Below are 20,146 nucleotides of genomic sequence, written 5' to 3'. Positions count from 1 at the left end.
CAAAGGTGGAGGGAACCATTCTATGGTTGCCTTGGTGGTGAGTGTGGATGTGGTAATATGCATTTGAAGAGGTGTGAACTTTATTCCTCTGAATCAAAAGCAGTGTCCTCAACCAATGTTACCTAAATAAATAAAATAAAAATAAAACAATTGTAAAGTAAAATGTTAATTTGAAAAGATATTAAAAGCTGATATTTATTATATCGTTGCAGAAATTTAGCAGTACTGTTTCCTGAAATTCTTTGGATAATGGTGAGTATAACTTCTCAACTTGTAGATCTATTGAGGGACGTTTCCAGGCAAACTACAAAAATTGCCAGTTTGGCCTCCCCGGTGGCGCAGCAGTTGAGCGCTGGGTTGCGAAGCTGCCCGCAGCCTCTGCAGCGCCAGTTCGATCCCGGCTGCTCCCTGGCCACCGGAGGAGGGTCCCACATGGCGCGCAGACCTCTCCTGCTGCCCGCTGCTCCAGTGTACCTCGGTCCTTCTGCCTGCTCTGCTCCCCGCTCTGGCTCTGGTGAATTCTCTCACCTTCCCACGCTTCTGACTGTACCCAGTGCTTGTATAAATAAATAAATAAATAAATAAATAAATAAATAAATAAATAAATAAATAAATAAATAAATAAATAAATAAATCTTTAAAAAAAAAAAATTGCCAGTTGTCCTCTTTAGTTGTACATGATGAAAGAGGTGAAGAGAATCACTAAGGTAGGAATTGTTTAGTTTTTAAGAAAAATTTAGAACAAATAAAGAAGATCCAATAGTTTTTCTGGGTAGCAAAAGGTTCTTGAATTATGAGATGGTCTCAGGATAAAATCAAATCCAAGATAATAAAATGTAGTTTTTTTTAAAGATTTATTTATTTATTTATACAAGCACTGGGTACAGTCAGAAGCGCGGCAGGGTGAGAGAATTCACCAGAGCCAGAGCAGGGAACAGAACAGGCAGACTGATGAAATACACTGCTGAGGGAGCAGCGGGCAAGGTAGGAGAGGTCTGTCACGCCATGTGGGACCTCGCCAGCGGCTGGGGATTGAACCAGTGCTGCCTAGGCTGCAGACAGCTATGCCGCCCAGCGCTCAACCACTGCACCACCAGGGGAGGACCATAAAATGTGGTTTTAATAAAAATTAAATTCAATGTGAACAGTGAAATCCTTTGCTGAGAAAATGTAAAGTGTCCATTCATAAACCCTTTAACTAGACAAAAACTTTATAAGACTCTTAAAGGAATGTTTACTATAACCTCTCTGATAAACAATAAAGTTTCTAAGAATCTTAGGTCTATTGTTGCAAAGTAGTCTCTGGGGGCTTAAGGAAGAAAATAGCTTATCTTGTAGGATTTTTTTTTTTGACATGATAATTACCTAACAAAGTGGATTAAAATTTAAACAAAGAATGTCCCCATGGTTTTTAAAGGAATTATGTATCAATTTTGAAAGGAGCAACAGCAATATTGTAAGGGAGCCCAAATTATTTAAGGGAAAACCCATTTTGTACATTCTCAAAGGCTTTGGCTATCCATGTTCACAAAGGCAAAGATAGCAAAAAACTTGCCAGACAAAACAGACCAATATGGAGAGCTGTGTGGAGATTCCTCAGCCTACTAAAGATAGAGCTTCCATATGATCCAGCAATTCCACTCCTAGGTATTTACCCAAATGACACAGAAACATTAATTCCAAAGGGTACCTGCACCCCTATGTTTATACAGCACTATTTACAATAGCTAAGCTATGGAAACAACCCAAATGCCCAAAAATAGATGACTGCATTAAGAAGATGTGGTACATATACACAATGGAATATTACTCAGCATTCAAAAAAGATAAACACATGCAGTTTGCAGAAACATGGATGGAGTTAGAAGGGATCATGCTCAGCGAAAATAAGTCAGAGAGAAAAAGAAAAATACTAGATGGTCTCACTCATAGCAGGAATTTAAAAACTTAAATAAGGGACCAGGAAAAAGACTAATTAATACAAAGTAAAAATCAAAATCAACAAGCAACTATAAACCAGAGACATACTATGGGGGGGGGGCGGGGGAGAGAGGAAGGATTAGGGTCAAAATAAGCGGGGGTGCAATTGTATGGGTAATATAACCAAAATGAAAATGCATACATTGTGCAAAAATGAAAAATGAAGTTAAGAATTACATAAAATAAAATATTAAAAAAAATAGACTTGGTGTGCCTGAAGAATTGGAAGAATACAGTGTAGCAGAACACATAAATAAAGGGAAGAAATCTTATATGTCAGATAGGAGAGGGTGAGCTTGCCAAATTACGTAAAGTTTGGAAAGCTAGGGGAAGAATTTTGATTTACTCTAAAGCAGACGATATATTAACCAGGTAGTTCTTACTGTGTAATTCAGTAATATGAAACCTGATGGCTTATGGCTATACACTTAAAGGTCATCTGCATGATTCGACTGTTGTTGGCTGGCTCTAACAACACATTTATTTCTCACCATTCTGGAATTTAGGAAGTTCAAAATCTGATGAAGAACCTCTACTTGGTTTGAAAACAACTGCCTATTTGCTGTGTCCTAACATGATGTTTTCTTATTATATTAGGATACTAATTCCATCCTCAAGATCCCAACTTCATGATCTCCTCTAATTACTTCTGATTACCTCTCAAAAGTCCTACCTGCAACTACTATAACATTGAAGAATAGGGTTACTACATATGAATTTTTGGGTTACAAAAGCATATAGACCATAAAAATCATATTGGTGAGTGACAGCGAATATAAACTGAAAACTGTTTAGTAATTATCAATTGGTGATATGTGCTAAAATACAATAAAATCAGGGGAAGTGTAGAATAATCAACAAAGGAGTTGCTATTTAAGACAGGGTGCTCAGGAAAGTTTTTTTGAGAAGTTGTTATTTTTGTTCTAAGTGATTTCCTCAAGTCCTATGAGAGTAGTTATGCTAATGTATGTGCATAATATATGCTATATTTTATATGTATACATATACATGCATATATACACATACTGATGTGTGTGATATCTATATATGTATAGGTATAGATAGATATAGATATAGGTATAGATAGATATAGATATAGATATAGATATAGATATAGATATAGATATAGATATAGATATAGATATAGATATATCTTTCTGTGGAACTACTGCAGCAAACTTCTAAACTCTATGTTATCTATTCCTGCCCCCGCCATGGCATACATTATTCTGAAAAATGGGGGGAAAATCTTTATCATACCCATTATTTGATCATAGCTTTATATTCTGAAAAATGGGGGGGAAATCTTTATCATACCCATTATTTGATCATAGCTTTATCTTGGTACATTCTCATCTGTGTCCAGGAATTAGATGATCTCTTCTTTGTATTTAAAAGAATGATTTAGTACTTTTCCCTTTTATTTTACTTTTTTTAAAAAAATTCAGAATAATAACAAGAACCATTGGCTTCAGTTTATCACTTTTATTTTATAGAATTATTACATGTTTCTATTTTTTATTAGACTGAGCAGGTATAAATCATTTAAGCTTCATTCACATCACGACAATGCTTTCAACCTCTCAACATTATTTAGCTGGTATCCTGGATGCTTCAATAGTCAAATAACTTGTTGAAAATATGAAATCTCAATATCAATAAATAAATGTAGAAATCTTGTATCTATAGCACATTTTTGCAAAACTAAGAAAGATGATATAACTTTGTGTCACTATTTTCTCCAAATTTTTCTTTATGTGAACTCTTTTGCTAAAAGTGTAATAGGATCGCTTATTTTCTCATACTTGAAATATTAAATATGTATGTGGAGGTGATGTTGGTGCCCTACTAGGAAGTGGTAGCTGGAAGATATAGGTTGCAGTTTTAGGTTGTGGAATAAGAAATACATGATGGGGGCCTCCCCTGGTGGTGCAGCGGTTGAGCTCTGCGCTGCGAGGCTGCCTGCAGCCTCTGCAGCGCCGGTTCATTCCCTGGCCATCGGGGAGGGTCCCACCAAAAAAAAAAAAAAAAAAAAAAAAAGAAATATATGATGGGGCTAATGTATTTAAAAGGAAAATATTATCATAATATATAGCTTTAGAGGATCCTTGTCTAATGTTTGTATCTGGGGCAGAGTCAGAAACCAGTTTGGACCTGATCAGGCATCCATAGAATAAAATTAAAATTAAATTTCAAAAGTAAATGACATGACACTGGGATAACAGCAAGCACTTCAGCTTGTGGAACTACATAATTTGTCCTGTCCTAAGTATAGAATCTAGTATCCTAAAAGTGTGTGTTATTACATATAAATGTTATTTATATTTATATCAATCCATATTATTTCTTGTTTGAAACTTTACTGTTTAAATATTTTCATTGTCAGGCATTTCAATACCTCCTAATGCACCTGGTATCAGACTTGCCAGAAATCAGAAACCTAAAGGTTGAACTTTGATTCCTAATCTTTTAAAAACTATACTCTGAGAATGAGTTAAAAAGTAAGACATGGTTATTAATATTTAAATATATATGTCACATATATATGTTTTCAGAATTAAAAATGAATAGAATTTTGGTGATTTGGGTTAGTTTGCATGAACTGTTGTATAATTGGCATTAGGCTTTAGATTAGAGAGCATGTATTCAGAAGAAAGGGACAGGGATTGTCTAATCAAGATTCATAGGTCTAGGCAAAAAAGACAAAATGTCATAAAAAACATTTCAAAAGAAATGTAATAAGCAGCAGATTCCAGCTGTGTCATGAATATTTTAGAAACTCAGTGAATTAGTTTTGATTTTTATTTTTGAGATTGTTTTGCACCTATCACCCCAGTGGAGTCTTCTAAAATCATTTGAGCTAGAAAATAGAAACTCGCTATGGATAGTGGAGGGAGAAACTCAGAGATCCAATGAAAAAGGGTGTGGAAGAAGAAATGGAAGTAAGGCTCTTAAACAAGCCAGAGTAGGATAGGGGTGGGTGAGAATGATGACATTTTGGAGAGGAAATCAGTTGAAAAAGTGTAAACTCTGCAACAGTTTTTTCAAGTTTGAGTAAAGGCAGTGAGAACAGTAAAAACAGAGATTCAATTCAAATGTATTCACTTGTAAATTATGTGACAAGAGACTACCTTTGAAATAATTTGGATAATAGAGTGTGTTTAATTTTAAGAATAACTGAAACATATGTAGCAGCTGGAAGATCTCTTTTTGATATATTACATGTCATTTCATAGGTGTATGTATATCCCATATATATGATGCATAGATGTATACAATTTGTATGTACTATACATTACAAAATCCAATGAAAATAGTTTTAGAAAAGTAGCAGAAAATTATTTTTACTTAAAACTGAGATATTGTCTAAAAATCTGAGATTTGCATAGCAGGCAAAGAACAGAACAAAATTTGGGGGTCTCAGTTTTTTCAGTTTTACTGAATTCTTTGTAATGTTGTTGAATATGTATGTTTTCCAATCCTACTGATGCTTATATTTTCTCCAAAATATTCCTTGTTTAAACCAAGGTTAACATTCTTTCATACAGTGTTGTATCAACTAAAGATATCAATTTGCATCCCAGCTGATAGAAAATTGAAAATTGATACAAGTGGCAATAATCCTGATGCACTGAAAAATATAGTTTGTTCAGAATGACAAATATAATAGATGAATTTACATTTTGAATGTTTGGAATTGCCTTTGTTTTCAGTGTATTTTGTTATACTCTAAAAGTATAAAATGATAATTTGAGTATAATACATACTAATTTTCTGTTGACTAAATTGTATTGAGGAGAATATTACATTTCCCAAATATTCTTCTAAATATCAGAAATTATTGTTTTTTTCTGCTTCCTAGTTTGTAAATTCCATTTTATATAAAGGAGGCAATTTCTTTATAAAACAAGAAAAATAATTTCTCTATAAACTAAAGATGAAAAATAGTACAATTGTCAAAAACATAAGCAAAATTACATATTCAAGTAATTATTGTCTATTTCCAAATGTAGTGCACAAAGAGTAGAGTGAGGAATTGCTATTTGTACTTAATACAATAATCTAATTAGGTCTTCAAACACCATTATCTGTCCTTGAATTATTTTTAAGGTATACAATATATTTTAAGAATAAGCAATAAAGAAAGATGTCTTCACAATGATTATGATTTTCTAAACTAAATCCTTACTATCCCAGCCTGAAAAAGGAATAGTTAATGAAGGTAGTTGATAATTTTGCCAAAATGATGCATGATTATGGGATTATGAGATCTCTCTTTCCTCACTAAATTTATCTTAACACATTTATGAACTTAGTTTAAAATATATTTGTGTACATTGATATATGTTTATTAAAAACAATTTGCTACTTGACAGGTCTCATAAGACCTGTGTTAATTGACTAATGTGATACTAACTCAAAGAGAGGTTAGCTATTTAATAACTCAGTTTTGGCTACAGGATACTAGAGCTGAATCTGAACATGGGAAATCCAATTTTTGAAAACATGTTTAATGAGTGTATACTAAAAATCCAATTCACTCTTCTTTTGCCAACCCATCATCAGCACTGGGTATTGCCTCAAGCAGAGGGAATTGGATTTCCTGTGAGTTGTGTTGCTGTCCATGGTAGTTGTACAACTCTACAGCTGTACAACTGTAGTTCGGCAGCCACCACTATCAGACGACTTTCTTTGCCATGGCCTTTGAGTTCTGTTATTCACATTAGCAATTATGTAAATGAGACATGTTCTAAAGTAAAACCATTTACAAAACATTGCGGGCTGACTAAATAGATCGTAATTTTTAAGGTTCCATTTTTATGTTGCTATAATTGTTGGGTTTATAAAATTGGGATCAGTTCCAAAGAAGGCGAGTAATGTGGTCTAATCACACAGATTTTTATAATTTTCATTTTAGGTATGGAAAGTTCATGGATGCCAGCGCCAGCACAGGTAGTGTTTTTCATTTGCACTCTTTCTACTTGGCTCTATTTTCATATGTCAGTACCCAAATTAGAAATTCAAACTACATGAGGTATGATCTGTTATAACTAAGAGCAGAATCTCTGACATTGTGTGATTTCTGGAACAACCAATACACCATAAATGTTTCTAGATTTTGGAGATTACCTAGAAAGCATAATGGTGTCCTTAGAAATTTGAGTTGAAGAACCTGTGGTGGTTTCTTTATTGGCCTCCTTGACTGAACTACTCTAGCAACTCTATTTCTTCTTTTTTAAAGAAAATGTTTGTTTCTAAACCTCAGGATTGTTTGACAAATAAGGGAAGCATCACTCACATTGAACGTTTTTAGTAAATGATAATTCACCTCTCCCAGTGCTTTCAATCATTGATTTGTTAATTCAAAAATATCAATTTGACATCTACTATGTTCTAAGCACATTCTAGAGACCACAGCTACATTAGTGATGAGCTGGAGAAGTCTTTACACATGTGAAGCTGACATCATAGAAGGGAGATAGATGAATATCTATTTCATACAGACAGTCATATATCAATAAAGAAAAATAAAGCCTAGAAGAGACATATAGAATAACAAGGAAAAGGGTGAACATTTAAATGGAGTAGGTCATACTAAACATAGAGCTTCCATATGATCCAGCCATTCCACTCCTAGGTATTTACCCAAAGGACACAGAAACATCAATTCCAAAGAGCACCTGCACCCCTATGTTTATAGCAGCACTGTTTACAATAGCTAAGCTTTGGAAACAACCCAAATGCCCAAAAATAGATGACTGGATCAAGAAGATGTGGTACATATATACCATGGAATATTACTCAGCATTCAAAAAAGATAAACACATGCAATTTGCAGCAACATGGATGGCGCTGGAAGGGATCATGCTCAGCGAAATAAGCCAAAAAGAAAAAGAAAAATACCGGATGGTCTCACTCATAGCAGGAATCTAGAAAACTTAAATAAGGGACCAGGAAAATGAATAACTATAAGAAAGTGAAAATCAAAATCAACAAAAAACTATGAACCAGAGACACTTTTAGGGGGGCAGGGGCGGGAGGGGAGGGATTGGGGTCAGAATGGGGGCGCTGCAATTGTATGGGGAATATAACAATAAAATTTATTATCTAATAAAAAAATAAATAAATAAATAAATAAATGGAGTAGGTCAGAAAAGACTCCCCAAAAAGGAAAATTTTAAGTAGACATCTGCAAGTAGTTGAAGAAATGAGTCATTAAAATATCTAGGGAAAGACGGAAGCAGAGGGAACAACAAATACTAAGGCCATAAACGCTAAGTATTGGTAAGAATGAGGAAGAGCAAGAAAGAAAGTATGGTTCAACCAGAATAAGTAGGGTGAGAGTGTTTACAGGGCACAGTGTATGGAAAACAATTCAGAATTTTTACAAACATTGCAAGGATGTTAGCTTTTACTCCACTGACAAGAAACCATCAGTGTTTAGAGACTAGGAAAAAAAAACTTAGTTCACTGAATTGACCAAAGAGAAAGACAGTTCAGTTCCTCCATATCTTAGGCAGTTCAGATTAGAAAACAAACAAATAGAAAAAAAAAAAAACTGAAAGAAACACTGGTTTTATGGTGTGCTAAGAGTTATGACAGCATGGGAGAATGGGAATTCCTCCTACAAGTATTCATTTTCTGATTCCCTAACATCCTAGCATTATACTGGGATAGAAATGTCATCTCATGGGGAATATTTACCACTAGACTGATTAAAAAGTTATCTGAATTCAAGCATCCCATCCCATGGATAGTCTCTCTATCTAGCATGGAGAAACCTTAGCCATCAGAAAGGATGCTTGCTGAAATCCTGGGGTAATGTCATGGGGTCTGGCTGTGGCAGGGATTTCCATTGTATTTATCACATTATGAGGATGTTTGGGGACCACAGATTAGTTTCAAGGTGCTGAAGCATCTATGCTGAAGCAGCAGCATCTAGCATGTTTTGGATTTCAAGGAGATGGCTTTATTTCAAAGATGCAAGTAATAATTCAACACTAGATATGGCCACACCAGTGTTTACTGGCTGAATATCAGTCCTGCTCCTAATGTCAAACATCTCCCTCATCACATAAAAGTCTTCACATCTTGTTGGTCCATTTTTCACTAGTTACTAGCTTTTGAAAACATCTACAAACAATGCAAGGACAATAGCATGTAATTGCAAAGTGAAATTATAAGTCCTGTAACAAATGTAAGATTTCATGAAATTCCTGAAAGTGATATTGGAGAACTACATTAATCATGAATAATGATTAACTGCATTAATCACTGGTAACTACTAATTAATGCAGTTAAATATAGTTAATATAGCTAATGAATATTAATACAGTTAAAAATACTGCCGCACTTCTCAATGGTAGAAAAAATGAAAAAAGAAAATCAACAAGGATTAAAGTTAGGCTTTCCAAAATTTTGATTTGACAATATGAAAATAAGGAAGATTTTAGAGAAAAGTGACAAGCATTTAATTTCTTTGTATGATCCCTTTGCAAGAGTTAGTTGTCTTTACAATCGTAGTGGATGATCTTTAGAAATTTTCTTCGGAATTAGACCCTCTTTGTTACATGATAAAATTTAGATGTAAAGTCAAAACTAATTCTTTTATTATTTGTTTTATTCTTTATGCATTTTCAGAAAAGAAATGTAGTTACACTTATAATCCAAATTGAACAAAATATAAACTAAGATAGACAAATGCATAATTTTGCTTCATTTTTTCAAGATAAATGTCCAGTGAAAATGTTTGCCAATATTTCCTATAATTTGTAAAATTTGTTTGAAATAAATTTAATGAGTTATGAAGTATATTATGAGACTCCATTAAAACAGACACTAAAAGCAGAATTGGGGATGGTCAGAGAATGATTTCCCAAAGTCATAGTATCTAGAAGGGGAAGAATCAACCATCATATAAAACAAATGCCACTTTTCTCTCTTGAAATAGCTGTCTTCTTCCAAAATACTCGCTCTCTGTGGTCTCTGCAACTCTAAATTGTATCTCTTCCCTCTCAGCCATGAGCCTTTCATTCAGTCATTTCTCATCAGGCCTAAAACTGATTAATTACAGGACCCCTCACTGTCAACCTCTGCAGAACACAGCTAAGGTGGGTGTTGAATTTAGGGTAGGCAGCAACTCTCTGTGCATTCATGTTTCATTTCCTCCTCAGCTCCACTAGTAAATTCATAGTCGTATACCAACTTGTAGGGACCCATGGATAAGGTAAGTCAGCACATTAAAAATAGGTCTAGTGGGCCTCCCCTGTGGCGCAGAGGTTGAGCGCTGCGTTGCAAAGCTGCCCGCAGCCTCTGCAGCACCCGTTCGATCCCCGGCCACCAGGCGAGGGTCCCACATGGCAAGTAGACCTCTCCTGCCGCCCGCTGCACCCTCAGCAGTGTATTTCGTCAGTCTACCTGTTCTGTTCCCTGCTCTGGCTCTGGTGAATTCTCTCACCTTCCCGTGCTTCTGACTGTACCCAGTGCTTGTATAAATAAATAAATAAATCATTTAAAAAAATAAATAGGTCTAGTGCTTCAGGCTTAACTGATTGTGAGTTCTAAACTGATTGACAGTGATAGTCAGTCACTGGGAAACAACCGTAACAGCTAATGTTTAACTCATCTCATTAACTGCCGTGGAATATAACATGCTACATATTAGGATATAGCGTGCAAGATGATGGATAGTGTTTATAGTTCTTTGAAGGTACAGACCCATTGTTCAGATTCCACTCTGCTTTTAGGCCATCTGAATTTCTAGTGTATTTGTAGAGGCAGGGGCTATGCTTCTGAGTAACAAAACTGGGTGCACTACAGATATCACTGGAGTGTGAGGCAAGTTACTTTATCTCTCTGTGTCTTGTTTTCCTCATCTGTGAAATGGATATATTAGTATCATCATCATAGGTTATTGTGGATTAAATTAATTGACACATTTTAGTAGATTATATACAGAGCTTTGATGTGTCTATCAGATGACACTTAGCTGTACGTGTTGTACTGACTCTATTGCATGAGTGAATATTTAACCTTTCTGAGACCCCATTTTCTTACTAGCAAAATGGAAATACTAATATCTACTATGCTTTGAGTATTAAATTGAATATGTTAATATGAACAAAAGCAGATAGGATACAAATAAGATGGATGAAGACTCAGAGATACATCTCTCTTTCAGTGTCCTCAGCTTAAGTAAGCTTTCCCTTGAACCCAGTTGTCATTTTAGGAAGTATACAGAGATTGGCAGAGTGACAAATAACTCTGATAGGGAATTGAACTTTGAGCTGCCTAACTACCCAAAAGGAATTGAAATAATTTGCAAAAATGCTTTGGCAAATGTAAGCCCCTTTCCTTTAATCAGTAGAACAGGTATTTAAAATAATTGCAATGAAAAAGTGTAATAACTCTAAAGTCTTGCTCATCTTAACTACAACATGTAGACTTTGACTTCCCTATTAGAACAATACCTATGGAACTGATGAATTTTTGAAAGTAAACATTCCTTGCAGTTTTCATTTTCCTGTACACAATATATAATAGTGTTATTCTTTAACAATTCAACAGTAACTTGATTTACATCTTTGGAAGTGTGAATTTCTATTAGCACGTTCTTTGAAAACATGAACAAAAAGATATGTAACAGTTTTAGTCTGGGGGAATTTGATTTGTGTTTGTTCCAACCTGTCTTCATGGTGCCATATGAGTTTCATTTCCAATTGTACATAATCTTGCTAGGGTTAAAGCTATATGCTTGACATTCAGCAACATGTTTTTTTCCCAGTCTTTTTTGTAATAATTGCTTGGATAAATGCTTCAGGTTTACTTGAGTTTCACATTCTGCGAGGGACCACATAAATCTGTATCTGATAACTTTCAGTCTGAAACACATAAACAACATCAATAAAATGAATGTTATGTCATCTGTGCATTAAGCAACAGTTGGCCTTAGCCATTATTCATTAAGGTAGAGCATTTTGTCATTAGCTTTGATACTAAAGGATGTTCATGTGATATTATAAAAAATAATATCATTTTTTAAAATCTATACTAAAAAGAACTGCAATATAATTGAAAGTCAACAGTTAAAATTTCCTATTCATGCAAAACAAAACATTATAGACATGGGTATTAAACAAAACTTTATAGGACATGGGTATTAAATCTATATTATGCTTAGCCATCAATAGTACTATCTATCTATTTAAATTATTATTTAGAAAATTTCCATGAAATACTGTTGCATCCACTATCAAGGAAATCTCAGTATATTTCTCACCCTAACACATTAAGTGGGAGGAGGGAAGATAAATATCCTTCATTAACATTTTCAACAATTAAAATGTTCTTAGAAAATCCAATTAATCATAACATTTTAATTCCTCAATAAGACTAATAATAAGGAAAAATAATACATGGGTGTGGAGGGAGAAACTTAGTTCTCACTTTGATTATAGAGATTTTGTCTCTCGTTTTCATGATACTATCCCTCATTTCTGTAATAATTTATACCACGTGGTACCTGCTGAATTAGTGATAGTTTAATGTTATTAATGGCATTTTAATATCCAAGGATCTATAGAATCAGTGAATGGAAATTAAGGTATTACTTGTTTATAACTGATTTTTGTTTTATAATTACCAAAATAAAAACTCTATAACCCAGATTTAATACGTTGTATTTCATAGATCTCAAGTTTTTAAGATTTACTTCAAAAAGTTTATTATTATAACCATTGAACATTTCAGTCTAAGATAAATTCTACAGTAGTTATTTACATAGATCTTTAAAATGCTCTCACCTTCTGATATAAGTTACAATGATATTATCATCAGTCTTTACAACATGAAGACTCATTTGGTTCTTCTATTGAAAGGTAGGTATTCTGACAGAGAACAAAATAATAAGTAATATTGTGTTTAGGATCTATTTTTATTGTAGAATAAAAATATATATGTATGTGTATGCATATGTTTATATAGTGCATATATATCTTTATGCATGATGTATGTACCTAGTACAGTCAATGATATTTTGTATCATTGCACCTTAAAAGACAAGGCAATTTTAATAATCTAAAGCAATAAACAATACACACCAAATAAAGCAGTCAACAAACAGATTGAAGAAAGGCATACATATTATTAAACCTGTTTTATTAAAAGAAATCCTGGTCATTGATTTATAAAAAATGATATTTTTTAGTGACTTAGCTGCAGGTAGAATGTAAATTAGAAGTTTTGGAAGATTCATTATGTGACTATTCACTAAAAAATTACTAGAAGTTGAAAAGGATTTTGATTATATATATAATATATATGAATATATACTGTGAAGAACAGCATTATGTCTTCATTATTTAAGTAACGGAAATGTCACTCTTAAATGTTGAGACCATCTACATTGCATTCATGAAAAAGTTTTATCAATTTTAATGTAGACTTACAATAGAAGCAGTCTGCACTTGACACAAAATGTCCAGTCTTCTCAGGATTCCCTTCACCCTTCTGAAAACATCATGTCCTCTGGTCCCTTTGATGCCTTCCTCAAAATTTAATTGACATAATGAAATCAGGAAGTGTTGAATTCTATTTTCATTCTTCAATTACTAGCTATGTGGCTTTGTGCAGTTACTAAACTTCTCTAATCTCAATTTCTTCACCAATAAAAAAAACTTAAAATGCTTATCTTGTAGTATAGTAGTATAACTGAAAAGAATTAAACTCTACAAAGTACAGGCATGTAAAAGACACTGAAAAAATGAGGGGAACCACTCTATCATGCACAGCATTTTGGACTCAACTCCTTTGTGGTATTCACTGTGCTGTAATACCACATAGCTATGTAACCATATTCTTTTTGATAATACTTTTTAACCAATTAGGGTTCCTTAAAAATCTTTGACTCTTCAATGTTTAAGCATAGCATATAAGCCTAGCCTGATCCACCTGATGCACCTCCCACAAATATGTGTTTTTCATGTTGAATGGATAAGGAATATAATTGAATGGCAATTGTAGAAATTAACTTTTTCTCAGGGGAAAAAAATTGAAATAGTACATTAGAATCATGTATAGCATAGTAAGTATTCAATAAACTTTACCTGTATTATGTAAAATAATCTGTGATAATTAAATATTACGTTCTAAGGGAACCTCAGGTAGAGAAGATTACTTTTGTGAATTAGAGAAGGAGTCATGAAAGTGTTAAAATATATTGAGTCCTTAATGGAAGAAATAGGAGTTTGCTAAGCCTTATTCCATGTAGCTGGATATAAACATCACATTTTTAACACATTCAAATATTTGCAAGTGGCACATAGTAGGCATCCATCTGTAGAGCTGAACACTAAACAGATTGAAAGTCATAAAAGAGAGGATGGATGAAACTATTTTGGAGACATCTTACCGCTGGATGATAAACATGCTTCCTAATATAGTAAGAATGATATATTAATTCAACATACATAAACTATGAGATAGGAAATCTAGTTAATAGCTTACTTTCAAGACCAATCTTCATTTTCATTCTCTTGCTGCTGTCATTTCTTAATTCTGGAAGGCTTTTTAAGATATAAAGACAGCATTCAAGCACAGTATCGCTAGTTTTCTTAGACAAATGATCAAATCTGATATGGTAACATGAGAAATTGCTGTGATAACAAAGCAACTATGTGCTCTATGTAGGCTGTGAAGCAAAATCTGTCCTTATTACAACCTGAGACAGATTGGAAAGGATTCACCCTACCTCTGATTAATGAGAAGTGAGAAAGGTTATTAAAATGTGTGGATAAGTTAAACAAAAACTATACTGCACTTGTTTCTGTGAAATTGCGATGCAATATAAAATTATGAAGAGAGTTACTCTATTCATTGGACTGTGATTTGTTATCATTAAAAAGCAACGCTAACAACCACCAACAGAACAATAAATAACAAAAAGCAGGTTCTGGTTAATCATTGGAAAATTTCTAAATGTAAAATTTTATTCACAATTTGATAATTGGACCTCAGAAACACACTTCCCTATCAATCATACCCCCAATTCAAGGGGAGATTTTTCAAAGATCTCAAAAGTTTTACGTTTTGAAAAAGACAATTTCTGAGATTCTGATATTCACTTGTAAATTCTGTGCTCAAGGAAAATGATTACTTAGGTTCCTTTAAATTACAAAAATCTATGATATTAAGGGTAAAAAAAAAAGAAAAAAATGAAATGGCAGTTGGCCATGCCTTAATGATTTAACTTGGCATCTGGTCAAATGACCTGGGCAAATGTTCTTTTGAAAAATGTCATGGAATTTTTATTAATGATGAATATTTAAGGTCTCAAACCATACTCATCTTGAAGAAGACTACTTTAGCAATCTAGGTTCTGTCAAAAGTGGATTTTGAATGACTTGACCCTCATAATAATCGGACTAGTTCTGCATGCAAATGTATTCTAAATCACCTTTCTCTTAGCATCCAAATTCTTTTGTTGAACATGAGCAAAACATGTACCAAAGATTAAACACATCTGCAAACATTTAATTCTTCAGGAAACTCAGAATTGCTATATGATGCTTATTGCAATGTTGAATGTTGTGGACTTAAAATTTGTAAACTTAGTTTCACAATCTGTATAATTTTTAGGAATTACTCATTTCTCAATACCACCTGATCCTAAAGGGAATATAAATTAACATAAAACATTGGGATAGAAAAAAACTAAAATAGTTTTGTTGGCAAATGAATAAACAAACTTGAATGACAATCACAATAATTATTATGTAATTAAAATTTTGTTTTACTTATAGCCACCATTATCACATGACATTTATAAGAAAATGTCATATGAAAGACAGTGCCTTTTAGTGATTTTCTCGTCTACATGTGTGTGTGAATTTTTATGGGGGTAATAGCACAAGATCACAGAACTAATAAATGATGGAATTAGAACTGAATAGAGTGGGTTTTGGTGTGAAATTTTCAAATACATCACAGGAATGCAAGTTCTGGAATGTGAAAGACCTGAGTTCAAATCCCAATGCTTATGAGTAGCAAAACTTTCTGCACTTCCGTAACCTCATCATGACACAGTTTTCTAGCCTACACAATGGGGAAATATAATATTTATCATTTTTTAAAGATTTATTTATTTATGCATACAAGAGCTGGGGCACAGGCCAGAGATGTGGGGGCGGGGGGCGGTGTGTGTGTGAGAGGATTCATCAGAGACACAGTAGGGAACAGAACAGGCAGATTGACTGAAGTACACTGAAGTGTAGTAATAAAATAATATTAATATTTATCATAGGGAACCCAGGAGCAATGGGAAGTATGCATAGAATGTTCAAGAAGGTTGATTGCATCACCTGTAACTACATGCTTTATTGTAGTTACTGTTTTGTCATTATTTTTTCTACTTATTGCTTTATTTCCCTTTAGCAAATGCTTTTAAAATATAACTGTTGTATTTCATATGCTACCAGGATATAATAAATAACTTAGTATTTGTTATTGATTTGTTACATAATTTCAGAAGATAGGATTTCTCATATGACAGAAAGTAGGAGACTCTTGCCTCAGTAATACATAATTAGAAACTATCTTTTTTCTAATTTCTCTAATGTCATTTCTTTTCTTTTTATATAGATATTTTTATTTCTTACATCATTGTTCATTTTTAAACAATACTATCTCCCTTCTACCCCCTCAAGTATAGCCTCCTTAGAATTTCCTTCACCAATGCACCCGTGCACCATCACCTCACACATTGATTCAAAAGAACACCTGTACCCCTATGTTTATTGCATAATTAGAAACTATCTTAACTATAAACAGTCCTGCATACATTAAAATAATATTGAAGTATAAAAGATTAATTGAAAAAAATAAAACAAGTAAATAGATCCAAAATTTGGGTTGGGTCCACGTGTATCATATAAAAAAGATGAAGGGGAAAGGAAAATAGAAAGCTATTGAATGCCTTAATGTGTCACATTCTAGACCAGTTTTTTAAAAATACAATATTTGACATTTCTTCTCATTTCTTTTTTTTTTAAAGATTTATTTATTTTTATACAAGAATCAGGGTACAGGCCAGATGTGTGGGAGGGTGAGAGGATTCACCAGAGACAGAGCGGGGAACAGAACAGGCAGACTGACGAAACACACTGCTGAGGGGAGCAGTGGGCAAGACAGGAGAGGTCTGCCAAGCCATGTGGGATTCTCACTGGCTGGCTGGGAGCGAACCTGCACTGCACAGGCTGCGGACAGTTTCACAGTGCGGCGCTCAACCGCCTGCGCCACCAGGGAGGCCCCTCTTCTCATTTCTTAACCCCATATAATACCCAAATCCAAACCTGTAGTTTCATCTCCAAACTCCATTTATTTCTCTACATCACTATCATCACCAACTGAGTCCAAACTACCCTTTTCTCTCACTTATATTACCACAAATCCCTTCCAACCAGTCTGTATCCATCCACACTGGCCACGCTCTAATTTGTTCTTCGTATGCATAAAGAATAACTTGCTTGAAGAACATGTATTCACATGGAGACATACTCTCAAAAAAACTTTTGATGGGGGCCTCCCTGGTGGTGCAAGGGGTTAAGCACTACACTATGAAGCAATACACAGCCTCTGCAGCACGAGTTCGATCCCCAGCCAGCCGGGGAGCAACCCACATGGCGCAGCAGACTTCTCCTGATTCGCCCACTGCTCCCCTCAGCAGTGTACTTTGGTCAATCTGCGTGTTCTGTCCCTCTGTCTCTGGTGAATCCTCTTACCCCTCCACCCCCGCATCTCTGGCCTGTGTCCCAGCTCTTGTACTCTTGTATGCATAAATAAATAAATATTAAAAAAAAAAAACTTTCGATGAATTCCCATTGTCTTGAAATAGTTGATCTTACTCTGCCTCTCTCTCCAGGCTCATCTGAGTTGACTTTCATCTGCTTTTTTCACTTTAGTTAGTTCCCCATAGTGGCAATTGCTCCCCTAACATCAGCCTTATCCTTTAATTTCTTCCTCCTCATTTTTCTTGAACTTCTTTATCTGGTTAACTCTGATTCACCCTTTATATCTCAACCAGACCAAGTATTACCTGTTTTAAAAAGCTTTCTCTGACATAGCAACATCCATACTGCTGGCTTTGAAATCAGAAATGCCTCCTCTTCAAAATGATGATAGATGAGAGTATTTATATGTATCGATCTTGTCTGTCACTTCTGTAAATTGGATTAATAATAACATAATTGTATTAAGTATTCTCCAGATATTGTACATTATTTTACTATGCTTTATATATTAAAAATTTAAACTTAGTGCAATCTGTAGAGTACGAACTATTAGTAATTTCACTTTACCAGTGGGAAAAAAATCTAACATACAGAAAAATTAAGAACTTTTTCTAAGGCCACAGAGTAGTAGAGACAGAATTCAAATATAGGCTTTATATCCAGAGTACATTCTCTTAATCAATTCATTTGTTGCTTTTTAGGAGCTGCAAAACGATTGATGTTATTGTGTCCTCAAGAATGAGCACAGTGATTGAATGTAAATTAGTAAAATCTCATTAAAAGATATTTTGGCATTATCTATAAAAATGTAAAATGTACTTGCATTTGAACCAAAAATTCTTCTTCTAAGGTTATCTTGCAGCTTTAATGGTCCCTATGTTCAAAATATAGGTAGAAGGATACACATTGCTTTACTGTGTATAATAGCAATAGACTGAGATAATGTCAAAGCCAATCAGTAGAAGGCTGAATAAATGCATTACAACATATCCATATGAATAAGTACTCACTGTCCACATAAAAAATAGTTATGTTGCCCTAATTTTGAAGTGATAAAGAAAAAGAGTTATGTTGCTCTAATTTTGAAATAATGAAGAAAAAGTGAGGAAAAAAATCATAATGTAAAAACCCCATTACTATTTTTTTTTTTTTTTATAGAGGCATGTTTTTCTTTATTTGTTTGTTTGCTTGTTTGTTTGTTTTGTTTATACATGCACTGGGTACAGTCAGAAGTGCGGGAGGGTGAGAGAATTCACCAGAGCCAGAGCGGGGAGCAGAGCAGGCAGAAGGACCGAAGTACACTGCTGAGGGGAGCAGCGGGCGGCAGGAGGGGTCTGCGCGCCATGTGGGACCCTCCTCCGGTGGCCGGGGAGCAGCCGGGGATCGAACCGGCGCTGCAGAGGCCGCGGGCAGCTTCGCAACCCAGCGCTCTACCGCTGCGCCACCGGGGAGGCCCCCCATTACTATTTTTAAGGTGACAGATACATACATGTACCTACGCAAGGGAGGGAGCACAATGGACTATAGTGGAGGATCATGAGTGCTTTGGTAGTGGGAGAGCTACAGTGACTACACCCAAAGGGAGAAATCCTATACTATTAAAACACTAGCAGGGATATAAGGTAATGGTATTTCAATAATAATGAATTGGAAAAAAAAAGATGTAAGAAATTGGTATCAGTGATTTCAGAGGATAGAGGCATTAAACATTATTTCTTAATGTCTATTGTATCGTTTTCTTCAATTGCATGTTTTTTGTAATTTTAAAAAATAATTTTAATTCCAGGGTTGGGGAATAGAATAACTCCAAGAGAATATTTTAATGAAAATTTGTAAGGTAAGTACAAAATCTCTTTTGAAAAACATAGGTATCATTTTTCCTGAAGGATTACTCAACTAAAAATGAAGCAAGATACTTTAAAATTAAAGGCTACCCACATGTACAATGATAGAGGGGGCAAACAGCTCTTTAATATACATTTAAGAAAAACTGGGAGAATCCACTTTGCTATACTAGGTGGCTCATAAGTCATCTTTCAGAAGGTGGTTGAACCTTTAGCAAAGCGTATTCAAGGATTGTTAGGGGTGTGACAATGAGCAATTCCATTCCCACTGCTTAGCAGAGCTACAATAGAGTGAAGTTAGAACTGATTTTTAAATTCATTTTATAAAACTTCGGGGTTTAAAGGAAACTGCCTACCGGAGACCTTAAAGGGACCTACAAATTTTTGTACCCAGTTGAATGGGATCAAAGAACTTTTGGAACAGAGTAATGGACGAAACTAGAAGGAAAGATAGGAGCAGCTACCCAGAGAATGTAATACAGATTTTTCACTGTCTGAAAGTCGAGTGTTCCTCTTTGGTATAATTTAGTACATGAG

At 34.4% G+C, this 20,146-nt stretch overlaps 1 long non-coding RNA gene across 1 annotated transcript; it reads left to right on the top strand.

Moving 5' to 3' along the window:
- The first annotated feature begins 222 nt into the window (after positions 1-222).
- LOC129145986 (uncharacterized) lies at positions 223-19,596 on the top strand. The gene is made up of 3 exons (XR_008552258.1): positions 223-252; positions 6,899-6,933; positions 19,552-19,596. It is a non-coding gene; the product is annotated as an uncharacterized LOC129145986 (long non-coding RNA).
- The last annotated feature ends 550 nt before the right edge of the window (positions 19,597-20,146 follow it).

Source organism: Talpa occidentalis, unplaced genomic scaffold (assembly GCF_014898055.3).
Source record: "Talpa occidentalis isolate TD23 unplaced genomic scaffold, MPIMG_talOcc4v2.1 talOcc4.16, whole genome shotgun sequence".
Lineage (NCBI taxonomy): Eukaryota > Metazoa > Chordata > Mammalia > Eulipotyphla > Talpidae > Talpa > Talpa occidentalis.
This window is presented reverse-complemented; position numbering and strand designations above follow the sequence as displayed.